Source organism: Artemia franciscana, unplaced genomic scaffold (genome assembly GCF_032884065.1).
Source record: "Artemia franciscana unplaced genomic scaffold, ASM3288406v1 Scaffold_855, whole genome shotgun sequence".
Taxonomy (NCBI): Eukaryota; Metazoa; Arthropoda; class Branchiopoda; order Anostraca; family Artemiidae; genus Artemia; species Artemia franciscana.
Window position 1 is genome coordinate 21,522 of NW_027068522.1, and position 23,527 is coordinate 45,048.

Sequence of the window (23,527 nt, forward strand, 5' to 3'; positions counted from 1 at the left end):
TCCCTTGTCTTCTCGTCTTGATGTTTTGAAAAATCCGTGGAAACTTTAAAGGGTGGGGAAAAACGCCTGATTACAAGGCGAGATCTATCCATAACAGTTGGAGAATCAAATTTAATTGAATGTCGTAAATTAAGAGGTAATTAGGGCTAATTAGTTGACAACCAGCCATGCTAATTTTGCCAAGCTAATTAGCCAATGCTAATTTGCCATGCTAATTATCCATACTAATTTAAACCAGCCAGCCAAACACTACTGCTAATTTTCTTTTAAATCTAATTTTGAATAATATTTCTTTGACAACAGACTCAGAGAGGCTATACACTGTAGTAATTGAAGAGATAGCTGGGAAGTATGGAAAAATATACACCTGGGAAATGAAGTCAAAGCTAATGGGTCGTATTGGTCGGGAAGCTGCTGCAGCTTTGGTTGAAACTGTTGGCCTACCAATAACACCAGAAGAATATATCTATCAAAGCTAGGAAATATTCAGAAGGGTATTCCCGTCATGCGAAGTGATGCCAGGTAACTAGGATGTATAGGAAATACTACTTTTCCTTTAATACTTTTTAGGGATTATTATATAAAAAGCCTAGGATATATAGTGACCTAGATTAGAGTTTTCTGCAAACTATACTGGAATATAGCCAATGATTTTAATTTGGTCATGATCAGGAACGCTATTTGAGAGGAACACAATATAAAGGAATGCGTAGTCTAAAGCTATAATAAACTATATAATAATTAATTATAACTAGTAATATAAAATAATGATGTTTTTTAATAATAATAATAAATATACAAGAAATGTGTATTTATATTTCTATTACGGTGTGGGTGGGAGGGAGGGGAATATCCCACCATTAAAATCTCAAATGAATAGACTTGTTTTTACATTTTCTAATTTTTGCTCGGACTTTACGTTTTTCCAGAGGAAGACCTGGAATACTCCTGGAGGAATTTTCCCTTTTTTAGTCTTTATTTGCCGTATGGAAGTATAGAAAATAGAAGATAGTATAGAAACCTGTAAACCTCGGATGTGGAATGGAAATCATTCAGCTTCGGAAGGGATGCTTCAGAATTTTAAGGGCTAAAAGTAGGTAAGGGCAATGGAGCCTTGGAGCCGAGAGCAAAGCCCTGGTATCTCCAAATAGTGAGACAAGAGGAAATACCAGTAAAAAAAAATTTAAGAAGGGATGGGGTGTACTATTTTAAATACTGTCTAATTGTTTTCAACTGCTTTGCCAACCGTAATCCATATTTTTGAAAATTTTGGAGAACCGTTGTAAAATTAGGGGTTTCATGTTAAATTAGGGGTTTCATAAAATTAGGGGTCACTAAAATTCTAGTTTAGTGACTTTTGGCTATCTTGGAAAGGGGTTAGGTTAGGAAAATGAAACTTTCAGGGTTGGGTTTGAAGGCTAAAGTATTTTCCGGGAGGGTATTTTAAGGTACCCACCTCCACTCCTTCTCCCTCTAGAGGGCCCTGAAATATGCCTACATGACAGGTCTACTATACCTATTGAAATTTTGACAAAACAGCATTTTACCTTAATTTTCAGTTACCAGTTGCCTTTTCTCCGCCTTTATTTCTGATAGTGCAATTCCTGTTATTTGAGTAGAATTCTGAGCCATATCAATGTTGTTTTGTTTTTTTTTTAATTTAGGAAATGTATTTGCATATATTTAAAACCTTATAAATTGGGATTGAGCAAAGCTCTGAAGCTGAAAACAATCTTGTTGTACTTCATTCAAGTAGAAGATCTATTTTGCAAGGTTTCACTTTTATAACACATATATTTTTAAAGGTCATCAAAGGTCGGGACCCTCTAGAGGGAGAGGGAGTGGAGGTAGGTACTTCAAAATATCTTCCCGTGGCATACTTTAGCCCTTAGACCCATCCTTGAAAGGTTGATTTTTCTAACCTAACCCCTTTCCGAGATAGCCAAAAGTCACTAAACTAGAATTTTACCGATGTTACTAATGGTAATTTTCTTTAAGCTCTTTATTTCTGAATATTGTTTAATTCACAATAATAGAAATATATCCTCTGGCCACACTGACTATGCATGATAAAGGATAAATTGTTTACAACGATGAAAATTGATGCTCGTATTAATTCTGATTCTTTATATTTTTCGCAACCTATTTTGATTTTTAACGGTACCTTACTTACCTGGACCGTATTTAGGATTTTCGTCCGGAGGATGGGTGTTGACAAAGAAAACTAAAAAAAAAACTATTCAAATATGCATTTTGTTCGTTTTTACGAATCTGACAAATATTCCGGGGGGGGGGGTCTAACCTCTTAACCCCTACCCTGAAATCGGCCTTTTACCATTCATGGTTGAGTCTTTCAAAAGTATTATATAAAATACCTACGCAAAACCTTACTCAAAAGAATTTTGTATAAAACAAATTCGCATTTGAAAGTTTAATATGCTATCCAATTTCGAGTTGTTTCTGAGTTGTTTTTTTTTACTGTTACTTGAAGAAGCTTTTTTAAAGGCGTGTCTCGTGTTATCCTTTGGAAATTGATCTATATTTTTTTTTTTCTTTTTCCTGCATGTAAGACAGTTGAGCAGAAATATATCAGCTGAAATATTTGCTCTCTTTTTTTCTTTCAATTTTCACTAACCGTGATTTATTTTGTTTTTCATCACTATCCCTTGTCTTCTCGTCTTGACGTTTTTAAAAATCCGTGGAAACTTTAAAGGCTGAAAAAAACGCCTGATTACAAGGCGAGACCTATCCATAACAGTTGGAGAATCAAATTTAATTGAATGTCGTAAATGAAGAGGCAAAGGGCTAATTAGTCTGCAACCGGCCATGGTACCACTATTGCTAATTTTCTTTTAAATATAGTTTTGAATAATATTTCTTTGACAACAGACTCAGAGAGGCTATACACTGTAGTAATTGAAGAGATAGCTGGGAAGTATGGAAAAATATACACCTGGGAAATGAAGTCAAAGCTAATGGGTCGTATTGGTCGGGAAGCTGCTGCAGCTTTGGTTGAAACTGTTGGCCTACCAATAACACCAGAAGAATATATCTATCAAAGCCAGGAAATATTCAGAAGGGTATTCCCGTCATGCGAAGTGATGCCAGGTAACTAGGATGTATAGGAAATACTACTTTTCCTTTAATACTTTTTAGGGATTATTATATAAAAAGCCTAGGATATATAGTGACCTAGATTAGAGTTTTCTGCAAACTATACTGGAGTGTAGCCAGTGGTTTTAATTTGGTCATGATCAGGAACGCTATTTGAGAGAAACACAGTACACAGGAATGCGTAGTCTAAAGCTATTATAAACCATATAATAATTAATTATAACTAGTAATATAACATAATGATGTTTTTTAATAATAATAATAAATATACAAGAAATGTGTAATTATATTTCTATTACGGTGTGGTCGGGAGGGAAGGGAATATCCCACCATTAAGATCTCATATGAATAAACTTGTTTTTACATTTTCTAATTTTTGCTCGGACTTTACGTTTTTCCAGAAGACGAACTGGAATACTCCTGGAGGAATTTGCCCTTTTTTAGTCTTTATTTGCAGTATGGAAGTATAGAAAATAGAAGATAGTATAGAAACCTGCAAACCTCAGATATGGTATGGAAATCATTCAGCTTCGGAAGGGATGCTTCAGAATTTTAAGGGCTAAAAGTAGGTAAGGGCAATGGAGCCCTGGTAAGCTAAGGAGCCCAGAGCCAAGCCCTGGTGTCTGCAAATAGTGAGACAAGAGGAAATACCAGTCAAATTTTTTTAAGAAGGGATGGGGTTGTACAATTTTAAATACTGTCTGATTGTTTTCAACTGCTTTGCCAACCGTGATCGATATTTTTGAAAATTTTGGAAGGCCGTTGTAAAATTAGGGGTTTCATGCTGTAACATGACAATCTCAATTTCATTTTCTCTATCGTAGGATGTATTGAAGTCAGAAGGGGGGGGGGTAAAATCTTCCTCCCCTACGTGACACCCATAAGGAGGACCGCCATTTATTCCGCAATTATTTTTTTTAATGTAAAATCAAAAAAAGAAATCCAGATTTCGGAACCATAAACGAATATTTTTTTCCTAATTACCTGCCTATTATGTACCTACCTTCCTCAAATGGTGTTCAAGAATCATGCTTTTTTTGTCAGACAAATAAAAATTGTTTTTCAAATAGATACTGAAGTAATATATACTCGATGTACCGAAGAGATAGCGGCTCGCTATGGCAAGACATACCCGTGGGAAGTTAAACTGAAACAAATGGGGAGGACGGCGCCTGATTTGGCAAAAGTAATTGTTGAAGAATTGGGGCTCCCCCTTCTGCCTTGGGAATATGCTGCTGAAGCTAGAATAATTCAAGAAAAAAGTTTCACTGAATGTCAACTTATGCCAGGTATGACATTTTAGACGACTCTAATTTGATATATATTATACCCTTTATGTACCCTAAGTTGCCGTTCCCTTTATGTTACCCCATTATGCATGCGCCTCTTCAGGCACGCACCTGAAAAAAAATCACAAGATTGGAGGGGGGATTAATATTTGGGATGAGTAATGAATTGCTAAAATCACAAAAACTGTTTTAATAATATAGATAGCTATAAGGAATCCTGAAAATACCGAGATTTTTTTTTGGGGGGGGAATTGCCTCTAGTACGCCCCTGTGTTAATAAATTCTTCAGAGCTTGTTTTTCTATTACTTCTGTAGTGAGTAACGTTTTCGAGGTTGTCTAAATGATGACTTAGCCGAATCAGAGCCCAAGTGAGGTCGTTTCCATTTTCCTTTGGTGTGACTAAGAATTAATATTTTCAACGGGTTTACCTCATTTAAATACATATTTCAATGATAGTAAAGAATCTAAATTTCAAGTATACAAAAGAAATATATAGAATAGAAAAGATGGTTAGGAAAGAAATTTACAGAACAGAAAATATACTATAGAAAACAGAAGATAGTATAGAAAAGGAACTTATAGAATATAAACGATAGTATAGAAAATAGAAGATTGTATAGAAAGTAGAAGATAGTATAGAAAAGTAATTTATAGAATAGAAAAGATAGTCATAGAAAAAAGAAGATAGTATACAAAGGGGATTTATAGAATAGAAAAAATAGTATAGAAAATAGAAGATAGTATAGAAAAGGAATTTCAAGCTGACCCTACTATAGACACCTTTACTTAAGATTTACAAAATTTCCTTATTGGATACCTGTCTGTTCTTCTTATACATTGTATGCAGTAAGCAGGTAAAGTTTGACAGAGCTAGTATGTTTGGACTTCAGTTTCATAATTCCAAGATGTGATGCAGTTTACCCCAAACCTGTAGAAATTACTATTTATAAGAAGAGTACAACAATGGCACGATTCCTTTTTAAGAACAGCATATCTTGTTATAAAATTAAATATAGCGGAGGTAAAAATGGCACGTTCAAGGCCAGACACTTGCAATAGCATCAGCCGTTAGTAGAAAAGTGGTTTAGTTTCGTTTTCTCAGGGATGTATTCAAGGCCGTATCCAGGAGGGAGGTGTAGAGAAATAAACTCCCCCTCCCTTCGAAATTTTTGTTTGACTCGTAAAAATGTAGCAAAATGAATATAAGCAAATATTTTGTGCATTTTGCATTTTTTTTTAATACGCTCCCCCCCAAGCAAACAAGCAAAGCAAACTTTCGCATGCAAACCGATTAGGGTTCGCGTAGCGCAGGTGCCGATCTCCTGATTCTCAGCCCTCGGCCGGGGTGCAATGCGTGGTTGGGGGCAAGCCATCCGACGCTTTCCCGTGCTTTTCCCTAGATTTCTCTAGGTACCCATTTGAAGCTGGGTGGACTTTTGGCTTGTCTTACGGGGAAACGCCACTAACCCTCGTCCTAAACCAAACGGTCGGCACCACCGAGATTCGAACCAGCGACCCTTCGCTCGTGAGTTCGGTGCGTTAACCACTCGGCCACGGACGGACATCCCCCCGAAACGGAAACGGCTCCCCCCCCCCGAAAAGGAAATCTTTGATACGTTCTTGGAGGTATTTTTCTAGCGTATAGTGGAACTTTTCCGTTCCGTGGATACATGACTTGAGGGGATGCATGTCAGATATATTGCTTTGATATAAACTTTTGCCTGTAAGAAATGCAACCGAATATCAATTTTCCTTCGGTACGCCAAGTTCCTACTAGGCGTACTTCTGTGGGCTGAAAACCGGCGTATGGTTTCTATACATGGAGTTGTTGTCGTAGAGCGTAGATTGCGTTTTGAACAGAGTTTGGATACTTCGAATAGTTTATTTCCTGCCTTTTATAATTGTTTTTTCCTATTGAAGTTGCCTTTTGTTTCCTTTTTAATTTTTTTTTTATTTTCCTTTTCCTTGTGTGCTCCATTTTGACACCACTGGGTGTTTATTGCGTGTTTAAGTAGAGTTTCATTCATTATTGCAACGATACATGCATTAGTGGTTAATAATAATACTAATTTATTTAAAACATACATACAAACTGCAATAAGGAGAGTATGAAATAGAAAACAAGGATATACTCCTAACTGGGGGTACAAAAACGCGTCAAAAGACAAAAAAAAGCAAACAACTCAGAAAAACAGAAATTTAGGCAAAATAAAAAGTGCAATTTATGAATAAATTGAGAAAGTTCTTATTCTTCTCTGGGGAGAAGAATAATTATTCTTCTAGGGTGGGGAATGTTAACTTGCTGATATCTTGCATGATTCAATAGGTCAAACAGCAGCAACAGAAATGTTTTCGGCGACTGAAGATTGCTAGCTCCGAGTAGGAGGACTAGTGACGATTTGTTCTTACTCGTCAACCATTCAGTAGGCTTGCTATAATTCTGAATTGAAAAAAATTTGAAGAGAAACTTAGAAAGAAACTTTATCTTGAAAGTCGGCACTGAAATACAGTTTAGACATTGACAAAATCTTAAAACAGTAAATGACTTAGTTTCTGTCCGCTTTTTGGGTTAACTTGGTTTTCAAAAGGCAGGAGAATAAGGAATATTGTCACTGCAAAAATCCTTTGTCAAACAAACCAAAACAATTTAAGCACACTTTGTATCTTAGAAGTAGTGGATTTTGGTTTGAAAGCTTCACAAAAGTGTTACCAAATTAACGGTGGCCTAGCTAGAGTAATGGGGTAGTACTACATAGGAGAATCTTCGCCAGTCTGCGTATGGCTAAGGTTTGACTGAAGGAGTATAAATTATTTTGATATTTTCAGCTGACAGTAAAGTTTAAAGCTGACAGGAAACCATAAGCTTCCAAATGCCTGACTCTTTTAGGGCTTAGAATGTTTAAGATGGCTAGGCCACCTTTAAAATATGGATGAGGACAGATTGCCAAAATTGTCCTTTTAATCATCTATTTAGTACCAAACAAAAAGTAGATAGTCCTTGAGTGGGTTCGGAGAACGTTATAAAAAAGAAAAAAACTGGAACTTCAAGAGGTAAAGAATAAAGTTTTGAAAAAGATGCGAGTGAATGAAGACAGGCAGAGCTGTGTTGGCCTTAGGTAGCTTGGCTCATCAGTGAAATGCTAGTAGCCTAATATTAGTAGCAGTAGGAACCATTAATAGATATAGATGGCCCGATGCATGGTGATAATTAGCAGGCTTCCTGTAATGCGACAAAATTGATCCGAAGCTTAAAATGAAAAAATAAAAATCTGAATTTGAGTGCTGGATAAAAAAAATTGAAAGAGGATTAAAAAACTTTAGCTGAAAATTTACATAACGATCGTACAATTTGAATTTGGCTTGTTCTTGCGACAAACATGATATGTACCAGTTAAGTGGAAATCCACCTTAAACACAGATCTAAAATCTCTGAATTTTCAAACTTGTTAACAAGTATAAACCTTTTTGTTATAGGAGCCGAAAAGCTGGTACGTCATCTGAAATAAAAAAAAATTCCGATTGCAGTTGCAACTAGTAGTAGTGAAGAAACTTTTAAATTGAAAACAACCAATCATCGGTAAGTTTTTTTGGATAAGTTTGTTTTTTAGGAAATTTTTTTTTCATAGGTAAAAGGTTATTTTTACAAGGAAACTTTATTAGGGATTTATTTTTTGGGGGAAGTTTCTTTTTTAGGGAATATTCTTTTTATGGGGAGAGGAGTTGCTTTTCCTAGAATTTTTTTTAGAGGAAGGGGGAGAAGGAAATATTTTGTTCCAATATTTCTGTATAGAACTATTGTCGAAAGCTTCATCTTAGGCTTTCGTAAATGATTTTAAGGGTGTATTATCACCATCTCTTTTCAATATGGCAACCATCGGATGTACTGGGATAAATAATTACATCGTGGATGGAACCATACTCCAGAACGAGTGCAACCTCTACATGCCCTGACCTATATTAAGTTGATGACGGTAGTATTAAAAGACAAAACCTCATATGGACCTTGATAAACAAGTATCATCTAAAGAAAAATATGCAGGTTTTAGAGTAGCAATCCATTGTTACAGTACCACTGAGCATTGGTATTTTGGTATTGGATTAAGTATCGTGAAACAGGACTCAATATTATTCCCACTCAAAAAACCATATATAATTAAAAAAAAAAAAAAGAAAGTAAAGCAGCCAAAAAATAAATTGAACAAATTGAATGCTCAAACATTCTAACTTTTGTTGGCAGACTGAATAATTAATTTTTTGCCTATAACTAATTTTGAATAATATATATATATATATATATATATATATATATATATATATATATATATATATATATATATATATATATATATATATATATATATATAAATTATAAATCATTGCTTTATTTCATTGGTTTAAGTTTTTTTGCAATTTCATGTATGTATTTAATATAGTACTCGATTTTGAGGGATGTAAATAAATATATATATAATACATTATATAATAAAATAGTCAATACATTTATAAATATTAAAATAATGGCACCAAAACAGACTGAATAATGACCGCTCTTCTTTTTCTGTTCGGGTAAGCATATTAAGGAGATATTTCATTTCCCATACTAAGCATTTTTAATTGAAGGGGAGCTATTAGCCCCACCGCACCTTCCTTTTAAAAGGATGAAAAAAGGGACGTTCTTCCTTTGGAAAAGGGACTGTGTGACCTAGAAAAACTAGATTTGGGAGAAAAAAAAGTCATTCTCTTCTTTTTGAAGAAATCCTGCGTATGTACCTGTCAGGATCTTACCGATTGATTGCTGTTGAGCTGCATATATATCATGTATATTATGACTTCGTTATGCTATTATTAGCTTAATCATGCAAGTTAAAATGAGTGTAAGAAAATGGCAGACTCTTAAGGGATTCTAAGAAATTATAAGGAAAAACAGTTGAATTGTCAAATATGTTGGTAGTTCAAACAAGAGGTTTCAGGCTGGGATTAGATTTTTGAAAATTTGTTACAAGTGCTTATCAAAAGTGTGGTTCAATCCCGGTTTATAAGGCTCTAATGAGAGAAATATTGAGATGTCTAGGGTACGTTTTGTGGGTGAAGCATGGCAGATTTTCTATTTTGGTCAACCATGTAGGGCCAAACAAAAAGTAGGTCGTCCTCGGTTGGGGTTGTAGGATGTCATAAAGATTTAAGGGAAATAGGAATTTTGTGAGGAGGTGTAAAGAGGGAGGCATTTAACAGATTGCGACAGAGGAGGAGCGTGTGTAGCTGTTTTCGTCTCTGGCGGCTTGGTGCCGCAGTGAGTTTTTAGTAGTATTAGCAGTAGTTTTGGAATCTGGAATCCGATCAACAAATTTATTGGAATCTGACCCTCTGTTGTTAATTTTCAGCCATTCAAAGCTTGTGTTTTGTCATTTCCCAGGATTTTAGCTCACTTTCCGTTATCTTATTCAATTTTTTTCCTTATTCCCTTTCGCTGTGGTAATCCAAAAGCCATTGTGTGATAATATGGCATTATTGGCATTCTGTGATATTTTCTAGAAATGGAACAGATTCAAATGGAAAGCTGTTTGTTTGTTCCGTTTTCTCCAATCTAAATTGGCCCCTAAAATATTTAAAAGTTTCTTTGTTTTTAAAACAAAGAAATATTGTTTTTAAGTTTATTTTCAAACTTCGTTCTAAACTTTGCTAAAAAGTTTCTTTTCCTACTCACAGATATAGGAAAACCAGACCATTTAATCAAGTTTGTAATTTTTACATCTTATATACAATTACTACAACTAAAAACTTACTTCTACATCAAATTGCCTAATTCCAACAAATGCGTTCCAGCTGGTTCCAGCTGTATATGTTCTTCCTCCGCCCAATCTATTTGATGGTTTACTCTTTACATTTTCATTCGCTGCCCAGCAGTTTACTGATTTTTTTTTTCTGTTGGAGATATACATTGAGTTGTTTATTATGTGCAGAAATGAAGCAAATCTTTATTTCGTATAATAAAAGAAAAACAATTAAAAAAGCAACTGAAACGAGTAACCAAAAATGAAACTAAATGGTTCTACTATACTCCCCTGCTGACGGTGAAGCATAAAAAAATTTCAAATCACCGCTGACGGTGAAGCATAGAACATCTTGATGCCGTCTCAGCTCTCAGCCCCAAACGGTTTATTACCGTTACGAAAACCTCGTTTTACCTCAAAAACTGTCCGTGCCAACACAGTTACGCCTCCTACACCCTAAGTCTTCTAAAGGCTAAGTTTTTTTTTAGAATAACCCGTATCTTCAGTCAGTTCAGTTATCTAACTAGTTGTACAAACTATCCATCCTGTTTAATGCCCTTGATGATTCACCAGCACATTTTTCACCCTTGAAAGGAACCCATGGGGTTTTATTTGCCAGAATTCATTGTTTTTTGTTTTTTTATTTCACTGCCTTTTTACGTCTTTTTAACACTTACTCTTCGTTCTCTGCTTTTCAGTGGTTTCTTTTGAATCTCTTCTTTATATAGTAATGATATTATACTATTTTTTCTTATTTATTCGTTTTGATTTGGTCTGTTTCATCTTGCAATAGATATTTTCGCAAAAAAAAAAGCAGACTAAATCCTGTCTTACCTTAAATTTTAAAAGAATATCATTTTGCAATAAACATCCATCTTAGCTATCTTAAATCTGGGAAAGTCTGTTTATAATTCAGCATGTATTTATTGAGATATTTAAAACGTATATCTATAGATATCTTTTTTTGGTGCAGAGAATTCTTCAAAATTTTCGACCATATTGTCTTTGGAAGTTCAGACCCTGAAGTAAAGAATGGGAAACCTGCCCCTGACATTTTTTTTATTTGTGCTAGTCGGTTCCCAGACAAACCAGCACCAGAAAACGTAAGTACTCATTTTTGAGATAATGCCTCAAACTGATAATGTCTCAAAAAGAAAAAAAAAGTAAGCAAGTAAAAAAGGAAAACTAATATGTTAATACTTTATAAAACTAGATCAGCTAATCATTTGGCGAAATAAATTTAAGAAAAGTGCCGAAAAAGTACGGGTCATTTTTTCCGGAAACTTAAATAGGGGAAGAGAGAGGGAGTTAGTTCCTCATGTCCGCCTGCTTAAAGCACTGAAACTATAAAAAAAGCCTTCATAGGTGTTATTCCTGCCATAAAACGGCAATTTCTAAAGATTTTTTTTTTGGTTGTTTCAAAATTATATAGATTTGACGGCTGTATCATATTTTCGTTAGTGTTACCATGTCGAACTGGGAAAACACATATACAAACCTAATTGCTTGACATTACAGCGCTTGTCGTCCGTTAAACTTCAAGTGTTAAATTTTGGGAATCATTCCCAGGCACATTCCACAATTCATTCCCAAGGACAACCACACTCTCTTGAGCTGTTGGTTTTCATTTGCTTATAAGTGAGAGATTATTATGTATTTATTTATATTTTTTACTGAAAACGGCTAATTATTTTTTCGGGAAAATTTGTATCCTCGGATATTCTGGCCAAAAACAATCTAGAAAGGTCAAAAGTTTGAGAAAATTCGTAAAGAGCCTTAATTTTGAAAAAAAAACTGTGTGAGTGGCGTATTTTTTAAATACATCAGTATTGCAATTACGTCTTGAGCAATAATTTTGATGTTTTAATTCAAACAAGAAAAAAAACTGAAAATTTCAAAATTAGTTTGGTTTTTTTATTAAATAAAATCCACTTGCTACGTGATTAAGCTTATAGGCTAGTACGCAACCTGTCATGTTATATGAGTAGGATGGAAATTTGAAATCCAAATGAAAATTTGGAAAATTCCCAAAGAATGAAAATTTGCAATTATTACAAAAGACGACTCTCGATTTTGACAGTGAATTACAACAATCCAAAAATCTTAAAAAAGAAAGCCAAAAGTTTGAAGCTTAGTCGAAATCGTTGTTAGAAATTGGACTTGGCCTAATAATCAAATATCAAATATCTTGAAAAGGCACACTATAAATAGACATTACTTTGCTTCAAGAGCAAAAAACTGATAACTGCAAAAATATTTGTATATATCAGCTGCACTCAGAACCCATTTTACCAACACGCTAAAAACCCGGTTTGGAACCTGATTTCATTTAACATGTTCAGGTTGTTATCTGATAAAACCACCCACACCTGCATTGGCGCAGTGGGCTAAAATTTCTGTACCAGTAGGCATCTTATTACTATTTTATACGACAAGGAGAAAAATTTAATTGCCACAAGGTATTGAACGCGTTTGATATATTATAAGGGTTCGTAATTCTATTTAAACAAATAAATTGGAAAAATAAAGTTATTTTTAATGATAAATAAAACGGAATAAGTAGAACCTGAATAGTGTAACTTTTATTTTCATTTCAATGCTGTAATAACTGGAAAAGAGAATATTTTTAATATAAGTCGCTTTCAGTGAAGTGCCAATGACGCAGTAGGCTCGAGATTTTTACAGCTAAGGAAAGAGGCACTAGATAAATTTTTGTTTTTAGTGAAACTAAATTTGTCGTAAACGGTCTTGGAAGAAATAAGATTAAACTAAATATTTGATATATAATGATATTTTAAATAAATAAGTTTCATCAAATTTAGATTACTTATCAAAAGATACGAGCCTGAGAAAATTTACCTTATTTTCGAAAAATGGAATAAACACGAAAGTAAAACAGTTCAAAATAGGGATGATACCTTTTTATTGACAGTGAATAGATATAAAATTATTTAACTGGATATTTCGAACACATATACAGTGTTCATCATCAGCAGTAAAACTAAAAGACATGTGTCTAAAAGACATGTCTTTTAGTTTTACTGCTGATGATGAACACTGTATATGTGTTCCAAATATCCAGTTAAATAATTTTATATCTATTCACTGTCAATAAAAAGGTTTCATCCCTATTTTGACCTGTTTTACTTTCGTCATGGAAAGGCAGTGTGGTCCTCGAAGTTATCTACGTGGAATAAACACGCCTTAAAAGTCATAGCATCTTAATGAAAATCACACCATAAGATTCTGCGTATCAGATAACCCTACTGTAGAGGTTTTAAGCTCCTATCTGCAAAATATGGAATTTTGTGTATTTTGCCAGGAGAAAGATCACGGAGGTGTGTTTATTTGTTTTATTTTGTGTTTTTTTCGTTTTGTTTTTTTTTTGTTTTTTTTTGTTGGTTATCATATCGACCCTAGAATGTCACAAAAGGGCTCATTCAAACGGAAATTAGAATTCTAGTGCCCTTTTTAAGTGATTAACAAAATTGGAGGCCAACTAGGCCCCCTCCCACGCTATTTTTTCCCAAAATCACGGATCAAAATTTTGAGATAACTATTTTGTCCAGCATAGTCGAAACATCTAATAACTATGTCTTTGAAGACAACTTAATCCCTCAGAGCCCCGGGGAAAGGACTGTAAGTTATGAACTTTTCTCATTGTTTACGTATAGTATTGGCTATTGGGAAGCATACAGATGTTTTCAGGGAGGATTGTTCTTGTGGTTTGGGAGGGGTCGGTAGAAGAGGATTACGTGGGAGGATCTTTTCATGGAGGAATTTATCATGAGGGAGGAGAATTTCCATGAAGGGGGTGCTGGATTTTCAAGCATTATTTAAAAAACGATGAGAAATTAAATAAAAAACAAGTTTTTTGAACTGAAAGTAAGGAGCAACATTAAAATTTGAATTGGATAGAAATTATTACGTATATGAGGGGTTTGTCCCCTCCTCAATACCTTGCTCTTTTCGCTAAAGGATTTTTAGTAATTTCAAAAGAGCTATTATTCTAATTAAACGGCCTCTGTGATTCAGGGGTCATTCTTAAAAAATTGGAATAAAATTCGAAATTTAGTGTAAAGAGTAAAGTATTGATGAGGAGGCAAACCCCCTCATATACGTAATGAAAACATACGAATATAAAAGTTCGTTACGGAAGTTAATTTGTAAGTTACGTATATTTATTACTATTATATTTATTCCATATTATATTTATTTATTATTTATATTTATTACAACTGAAAGTAAGGAGTAACATCAAAACTTTAAAACGAAGTGAAAGTGTTACGTATATGAAAGGGGTTGCCTCTTCCTCAAGACCCCGCTCTTTACGCTAATTTTTTTATTAGAATTTTAAAACAAAATTTATTGTGTTTCAGGAATCGCTCTTAAAGAATTAGGACAAAAAGTAAAAACTTAACCGTAAAGAGCAAGGTCTTGTGGAAGGAGAAACTCCTTTCATATACGTAATAATTTCTGTTTGTTTTAAGTTTTGATGTTGCTCCATGCTTTCAGCTGCAAAACTTCTTATTTTGGACTTAATTTCTGATCGATTTTAAATAATACCGGGAAATCCAGCTCTCTCTCTCCGTGAAAAATTCTGGTATTTCTGTATTACACCGGTTTCTTCATTACTTTAGAAACAGATATGGGCTATATATTTGCACATTAGAGGGTGGAGGGTAAAGTATAGCGGGTCTGTATTCAAAATGTTTTAGGTACAATTATTCTGCATATTATGTAGTAAGAATTGATTTCTGACTTCATACTATCCAAATACTTTATCTTCACCGCCCGCGTATGTGCAAATATATAGACCAAATCTTATATTTCCCATCTATTCTATCACTTGTCTTTGTCTTGTCTCGTTCTAAGGTGAAAGAAACTAACGAAGAAACCGGTTTGTTATAGGGTTTTACACAGTGTAAAGTCGAGTGAGTGGCGTGTAATACACAAGTACCAAGATTCCTTTCCCTATGGAAATTGAAAAAAAAATTCAAATAAAACACTCAAATTCAGAAAGCCTTATTTTCCACGGGAGGGGGTATTTGCCGGGGGGTAAACGCCGGCCACCCCTCCTCATATATGTAATAATATCTGTTTGTTTAAATTTTAATGTGGATCCTTACTTTTAGTTGAAAAAGCCGGATTTTTTTTCTTTTTTTTTTATAAATCAAAGGCGCAAACTGTTCTCTGGGGAAAACATTGAAATGCTGCTCATTTTTAATAGCCGAAAATAGCCGGTAGTTTACTTTTCTTTATCTGAAGGCTGAGCCCGTGTAACTTAAAATCTTGATTTCTGTTGTAAACATTTATGACATCGAAGCTTGTTTTTATATTATTCGATGTTTTGGAAAAGTTGAGGGAAATACTCTATAATTACAATTGTTATTATTGAACTTAGGCATACCGAAGAGTTAGTTAATTTGAGCAAAAATGATCAGAGATATCGATATTACAAATATAGAGTTAAAACATATGTTTAATCAGATAATCGCCCAACACTTCCGATTTGAAGTGAAACATCTGATAGTAAAACTCATCTAATAACGGACTTGAAGTAAAACGGTGTTTTCGCTTTGGCTACGGTTCCGTGAGCTAATTGCCTATGGGCAGTTTGATTGGCTGCGCATACACCTTGACAACGCAGTGTTAATCGGCGATGCAAGAGTGGAGTGTGCTGTAAATTATGCAATTAAGGTACAGCATTTTCCTGGGGTTCTGACTATAACTAATATTGTAGTTCAGCTAAATTAAAAAAAAAAAAAATATTAAAGATTGTTTGCTAAAATTTTGGTTATTCACGACTGATGATGGAAAATTAAATTATTTGATTTTCTTTTTTGTGTGTTTGTTTTTGGGTCCCTGTGTTTGGGATGGCCTCCCAAGCTGCTCCTGTCCGATATTTATTTATTTACTTGTCTTTGTTACTTCTTTTTGTGTTTTTTTTTCCATTTTGCTTGTTTTTTGCCATGTTACATTTTTGAATTATTGTTATGATGAGATGTTGATGTTTTTTCTTTGTTTTTGCACTGACCCAGCCTTACGAGCCCTGCTCTCTGTTGAAGTAACAATTCAAAAACCATAAAAAATAAAACATAGAATTTAATCCTTAGTAGATGCTATTGTTAGAAATCGGACTTGCTTTAACAATCAAATATCTTTGAAAGGACAGGGAATTGTCTCAAACTGCTTACGGTCTTGCTTTTTTAATCAAATATTTTTGAAAAGATTTCAGTAAGAAAAGACAGCAAGTGTTCTCAAATTGTGTGCAATTAGAAGACAAGCGACAACGTGAATCCATATATAAAAGCCTGGCGAGTGACAGGGCCCGGCGGCCTCGCACCTGGCTTTCGGGTACTATATATATATATATATATATATATATATATATATATATATATATCATATATATGTATATATATATATCATATATATATATATATATATATATCATATATATGTATATATATATATATCATATATATATATATATATATATATATATATGTATATATATATATATATATATATATATATATATATATATATATATATATATATATATATATCTCATATATATGTATATATATATATATCATATATATATATATATATATATATATATATATATATATATATATATATATATATATATATATATATATATATATATATATATATATATATATATACATACTTTTTAAAAATTTTAATATTAAAATAAATGACAATGATAAAACGTTCCCTTTCCTATATTGGACTGTAAAATTTCATAACAATCCCCCTAAACCACGGTTTATTGCTGGAGCAGCTAAATGTCCAACCCGCATTGCTGCTACTGACCTCTCTTTAATTTTAAAGGAAATTGTAAATAAACTTAAAACCTATTGTTCTGGTATTAAAAAGTTTTCGAATTTTAATCCATATTGGAGTGTTAATAATTCACTGCAGGTGATAGAGTCTTTAACAATGGTTTCAGCTAAAAGAATTGAGTCTTTCGATTTTGCGACAATGTATACTAATTTATCACTTAATGTAGTGTTAGATAATTTAAAAACTGTTATCAAGAAATCTTTCCTCTTATCTAGTAAAAGGTTCTTAAAAATAGACAGTTATAATAAAAAAGCTATATGGACAAATTGCTTTAATACCACAGTTAACTTGAGATGTTACAGCTTGGATATGATTTTTGAGTTATTAGAATTTATACAATACTTATATAAGATTTGGTGGTGATTTGTACAAGCAAATCGTGGGAATTCCCATGGGGGGGAATGCCAGCCCATTTATAGCTGACTTGTTTTTAAGTCAACTAGAATATAAATATATGATGGATAAGAATAATCCAAATAATTTAAAACATGTTTTGTCAAATAATAAAAGATATTTAGATGATATTTTGGTCTTAAATTGTAAGGATTTCATTGATATTTCTAAAAATATATATCCATCAGAGCTTACTCTTGAACCTAGTCATGGCGCTGGTCATGAAGATCATTTCTTAGATTTAAATGTTAATATTTGTGATAATAATAAATTAAGTTTTAAAATGTATAATAAAACGGATGATTTTGATTTTGAAGTGATTAGTTTCCCATTCCCTGAAAGTAATATACACTCAAATATCACGTAGGCTATTCAGCGTTTTTCTCACAGTTACTTCGTTATGCAAGGATTTGTAGTAATTATATTGATTTTAAAAATAGATGTAAAATCTTAAGCCAAAAATTGATATCAAGACGTTTTTCTGCAAATAAATTAACTTGGCAATTTAAAAAATCTAGTTTTCATTATAACGAACTTTTAAATAAATATCAAAAGAATTATCTGGAAATACTTAAAGAAATTTTCAACTAATTTCGGAGGGTTGACAAATGATGATGCAGCGCTATTTATTTTGAATTGTGTTTCTAATAGAGCGGATTTTTTTAAAAAAATAGCCACATGGTAAAGATGAATTCTATAATTGTTTAGTTCATTAATTTTTTTTTTTTTTTTTTTTGCAATGTGTTAATATTTGTGATTTGGTAAATTTTATCATATTTAGTTTACCTATTGTTGCTAAAAAGAGGGATATATTAACAGGATAAGCTTGTTTTGGTGTTACTTGGTTGTTTTACATTTGCTGTTTTTTTTTTCATACGCATGTATTTTGGGGGTGATACCTGACACGGGGATGCCATGGATATTCTGTGGTAGCCACAACACTTGGCTGGGTAGAGAATTTAAAGTGGCGAAACCGTATAGGCCAGTGTATTCTCCTGATGAGCCCTTGCATTGGGTTGTTGCCTCTGAATTATTTGTCTTTATTATTTTTTCTATTGTTTGGTAAATGACGACTTATACTTATTGACGACATGACTGCCTGTCCATGGATTATTCTTTATGGTTGATTGTGGTTGGCTATGCTGTTTGACCTATGTGATTGTATGGATGAGTAGGGTTAAGGCTTCATTCAAGTGCTGGTCTATATTAATCACTAATTTAGGAAAACAGTCTTCCTTTTCTCCTTCTGTCTCTCTCTTTTTTTTTTTTTTTTCTTTTTTTTTGTGCTGTTGCATTGGTGATTTATCTTTTCATGATATATATATAAATAAGTTGTATGTTTGTTTTCTTGTATGTTTTTTTTTTGTAAAAAGAGGGTTTGCATATGACGTCATTAACAGTATATAAGGCTTTGTATATGACGTCATTGTTAGATGATGTTACAGACAGGGACACTGGGACAGAAATGACGACCAGGACACCAGGACACAGGGAATATAAATGACGACCAGGACGCTCAAAGAGAAATTACAGACCTGGACACTAGGACACAAATGACGACCGGTACACCAGAACACAGGAAATATAAATGACGACCAGGACACTCAAAGAGAAATTACAGACCGGGACACCGGGATACAAATGACAACCAGGACACCGGGACACAGGGAATATAAATGATGACCGGGACATAGGGACAAAACTAAAACGGGGACACCGGAGGGGGGGGCAGAGGGGAGATATATAAATGACGACGGGGAAACGGAATATTTGATCAGTAATCACTATCAACAAACATCAAGGGCAATCATTAGGAAAATGCGGTATAGATCTGAATATGGATTGTTTTTCCCATGGACAATTATATGTTGCATGTTCAAGAGTCGGTAAACCTGACAATCTATTTATATGCACAGACAATGGAACAGCGAAGAATGTTGTATATTCGCAAGTTTTACGTAGTTAAAAACATATATATATATATATATATATATCTCTCTATACTCACAGGTAAGACACAGGGACACAACTACAATGGCGCGTAACTTATACGGCGCGTAACAGCTAACGCGCGCGGGGGCTTGGGGGTGGGGCGAAACGCCCACCAACTAGGTTTTGATGTGGCGCGAAGCACTACTACACCGACAGCTAGTAAAAATCTACGAATATAGAAGTTTGTTACTTAAGTTAAATCGTAAGTTACGAGTATTTTTTACTAATAAAAACGTTCAATAAAATTAAAAGTTCTAGTTGCCTTTCTATATAAAGAAACATCTTTACATAGAAACCCCATCCTAATCAAAGATGTTAGCCTAGTAAGAGCTTCTACAGTTAAAACCCTGTCAGAGTTTGCTTTAAAGCCAGAAATCCTTACCAATTCTAGAAATAGAGATTCTTAATAATTTAAGAAAAGACGAATCTATTATTATTACAAAAGCAGACAAGGGTAACACTTCAGTGGTAATGGACACCAAGGACTACGATTCAAAATTAAACGCTTTACTGAAAGATGAAAAAACGTACAAAAAACTTTCTTTTGACCCGACGGACTCATACACAAAGAAATTTAAGAACGAGTTAATTTATAGATGCATTGTCACTGACATAAATAAAACAGTGTTAAATCGGAAAAATTAGAAAAAATGAGGTATTTTTAACTTACGAACGGATGATCGGATTCTAATGAAATTCGATGTTTGGAAGGATATTGTGTCTCAGAGCTATTATTTTAAATCCTGACAGATCCGGTGATATTGGGGAGAGCGGGGGGGGACCAAAAATCTTGGAAAACGCTTAGAGTGGAGGGATCGGGATGAAACTTGGTGGGAAAAATAATCACAGGTCCTAGATACGTGATTGACATAACTGGAACAGATCCGCTCTCTTTGGGAGAGTTTGGGGGGGGGGGGGTTATTCTTAAAAATTAGAAAAAAGGAGGTATTTTTAACTTACGAAGGAATGATCGGATCTTAATGAAATTTGGTGTTTGGAAGGATATTGTGTCTTAGAGCTCTTATTTTAAATCCTGACCGGGTCCGGTGACATTGGGGGGAGTTGGGGGGGGCCTAAAATCTTGGAAAATGCTTAGAGTGGAGGGATCGGGATGAAACCTGGTGGGAAAAATAAACACAAGTCCTAGATACGTGATTGACATAACCGGATCGGATCTGCTCTCTTTGGGGGAGTTGGGGGAGGGTTAATTCTGAAAAATTAGAAAAACTGAAGTATTTTTAACTTAGGAAGAATTGATCGGATCTTAATGAAATTTCATATTTAGAAGGACCTCGTAACTCAGATATCTTATTTTAAATCCCGACTGGATCCAGTGTCATTGGGGGGAGGGGAACTGGAAATCTTGGAAAACGCTTAAAGCGGAGAGATCAGGATGAAACTTCTTGGGAAGAATAAGCCCAAGTGCAAGATACGTGACTGACATAACCGGACCGGATCCACACTCTTTGGTGGAGTTGTGGGGTGGGGTGTAATTTGGAAAAATTAGAAAAAGTGAGGTATTTGTAACTTACGAACGGGTAATCAGATCTTAATGAAATTTGATATCTAGATGGATATGGTGCTTTAAAGCTCTTATATTAAGTTCTGACCAGATCCGGTGACATTGTGGTGGGGGGGGGAGGAGGGGAAACCGGAAATCTAGGAAAACGTGAAAATTGAGTTATCTTTATCTTACGAATGGTTTATCGGATCTTAATGAAACTTGACATATAGAAAGATCTTATGTCTCAGATTCTCAATTTTCAATTCTAATTGGATCCGTGGACATAGGGGGCTGGAGGGGGAAATAGAAATCTTGGAAACCGAAAATCTTGGGAAACGCTTAGACTGGAGAGATCGGGATTAAACTTAGTGAGAAGAATAAGCACAAGTCTGACATACGTGATTGACCCAGACTGAATCCGCTCTCTTTGGGGGACCTGAGGGGTGTTTTTTGGAAAAGTTAGAAAAATTGAGGTATTTGTAACTTAAGAATGGGCGGACTGGATCTTAATGAAATTTGATATTTAGAATAAACTCATGTCTCAGAGATCTTAATTCAAATCTTGATCAGATTTGTTCACATTGGGGGGAGTTGGAGGGGAAAATCGGAAATCTCAGAAAACGCTTAGAATGGAGAGATCGGGATGAAACTTGATGGGCAGAATAAACAGATGTTGTAGATACATGATTGACGTAATTGGACAGGATCTGCTCTCTGTGGGGGAATCAGGGGGTGGGGTTCAGTGCTTTGGCAAGTTTGGTGCTTCTGGACGGGCTAGGACGATGAAAATTGGTAGGCGTGTCTGGGAGTCGCACAAATTGACTTGATAAAGTCGTTTTCCCCGATTTAACCGTCTGGGGGGCTGAAGGGAGAGGACAAATTTGAAAAAATTGAGGTGTTTTTAACTTACGAGTGGGTGAACGGATCTAAATGAATTTTGATATTTAGAAGGAGGTCGTGACTCATAGCTCTTATTTTATATCCCGACTGGCATTAAGCCTCTGATTTTCCTTTTAAATCCATCTATTGATTCTTTGAATTTTGGTAGAGCTCATACCATATGAGGTCTTTGCTCTTAGCTCTTCTTGCCTCGTCACAAGTGCCATATGAGTTCTTGGCTCTTGTTTTGTGTAACTTGTCACACAGTGAATCCATCTTAGCAGGCAAAGAATGAATGCACATTTTGCATTGTAACAAGTGTACAATATATACCGACGTATAACATTGTGTAACATTTTAACACATACTTAGAGGTAACACAAGATTTGACATCATTTTTTGGGTCACATCTCAGCCTAACCTGTGACAATAGACTTACTTTACTCTCATATTGGATTCCTTCAGTAAAGAAGAAAAAAATTGTATTAACTTTTAGACCTGAAATACTCCCAATTATATAAAAAAAAAATAAAAAAAATGGTGAAGTGGAGCGGAAAGGTTTTTGTTTTAATTTAAACGCGTACATACAGAAAAAAGTATGAACTGGAGTTATATGCAAACAAGAAGTTCTACTTGTTCTTCCTTCGAAAAATTAAAATTGAAAGGAATCTTCAAGATCAAATGAGAAAGGATGATTTTTATTTATTTAATCTATAATTGAAAAAGTTAGCATTATATCTGACATCTTTATGTTTAACATAACCCTATAATGGCAGCAATACTACCAAGAAGAAAAATACCGCTTAAATTTTGTCAAATTTAGTTGATATACTTGCTTTTTTGCTCTAATGTTATTCCCCTCTTCTCAAAATCACTGGCTAAATTAAAACTTTGGGGAATAGGACCTCAATAAAGGAAAATTTGAACTGCAGACTCCCAGGCACAAAATCAATCTTAACTTCTTTTTTTTTCAAGGTTTAAGCAGCCCAGAAGTTTCAGAGATAAAGACACCCATTGGAATTAAAACAGGTGTACCCACAGCAAAAGCAGTGACGAACCTCAAGGGTGTTGCCTTGAACACAACAAGCATTGAAATTGAGTATAACATACCCACCCTCTATCTTGGTCTCAATGGCTATTCAGAAATACTTTACAGACTCCTGTAAGTAATCATTAAGTTTTGATGAGAATAAAATTTAACGTATTTATTTTTCAAAGTGGAATTGGATGAAACGAGCTTAACATTGAGGATGATATCTTAAAGGAGATTGAAACCAGGGTTCCCATCTGGTGAAAAAACACTAGGTTCTAGTGATTTTTTTGTTGACTTAGTGATCTTCTTCAATAATTTAGTGATTTTTGTGCTGATTTAGTAATTAGTTTTGTTTAGACAACAGGAAAATTATTGGAAATAGTGATAAATTACTAGGAGCGGCAACCCTGATTGAAATAGCTCTATTTTGATAATATTACTAATAACCCTTTTGTGTGTGTTTGTGGGAGAGATACATAGAGACAAAGAGACACACCGAAAGACAGACAGAGAGATTAATAATATAAAATACTAGCTGTTGGGGTGGCGCTTCGTGCCCCCCCCCCCAAGCCCCCCCGCGCGCGTAAGTCGTTACGCGCCATATTAGTTACATGCCATTGTAGTGGTGTCCCTGTGTCCCACCTGTGAATATATATATATATATATATATATATA

General features: G+C 34.2%; 1 pseudogene; it reads left to right on the top strand.

The window, feature by feature from the left end:
• The first annotated feature begins 515 nt into the window (after nt 1–515).
• On the top strand, nt 516–22,947 carry LOC136043705 (pseudouridine-5'-phosphatase-like; annotated as a pseudogene).
• The last annotated feature ends 580 nt before the right edge of the window (nt 22,948–23,527 follow it).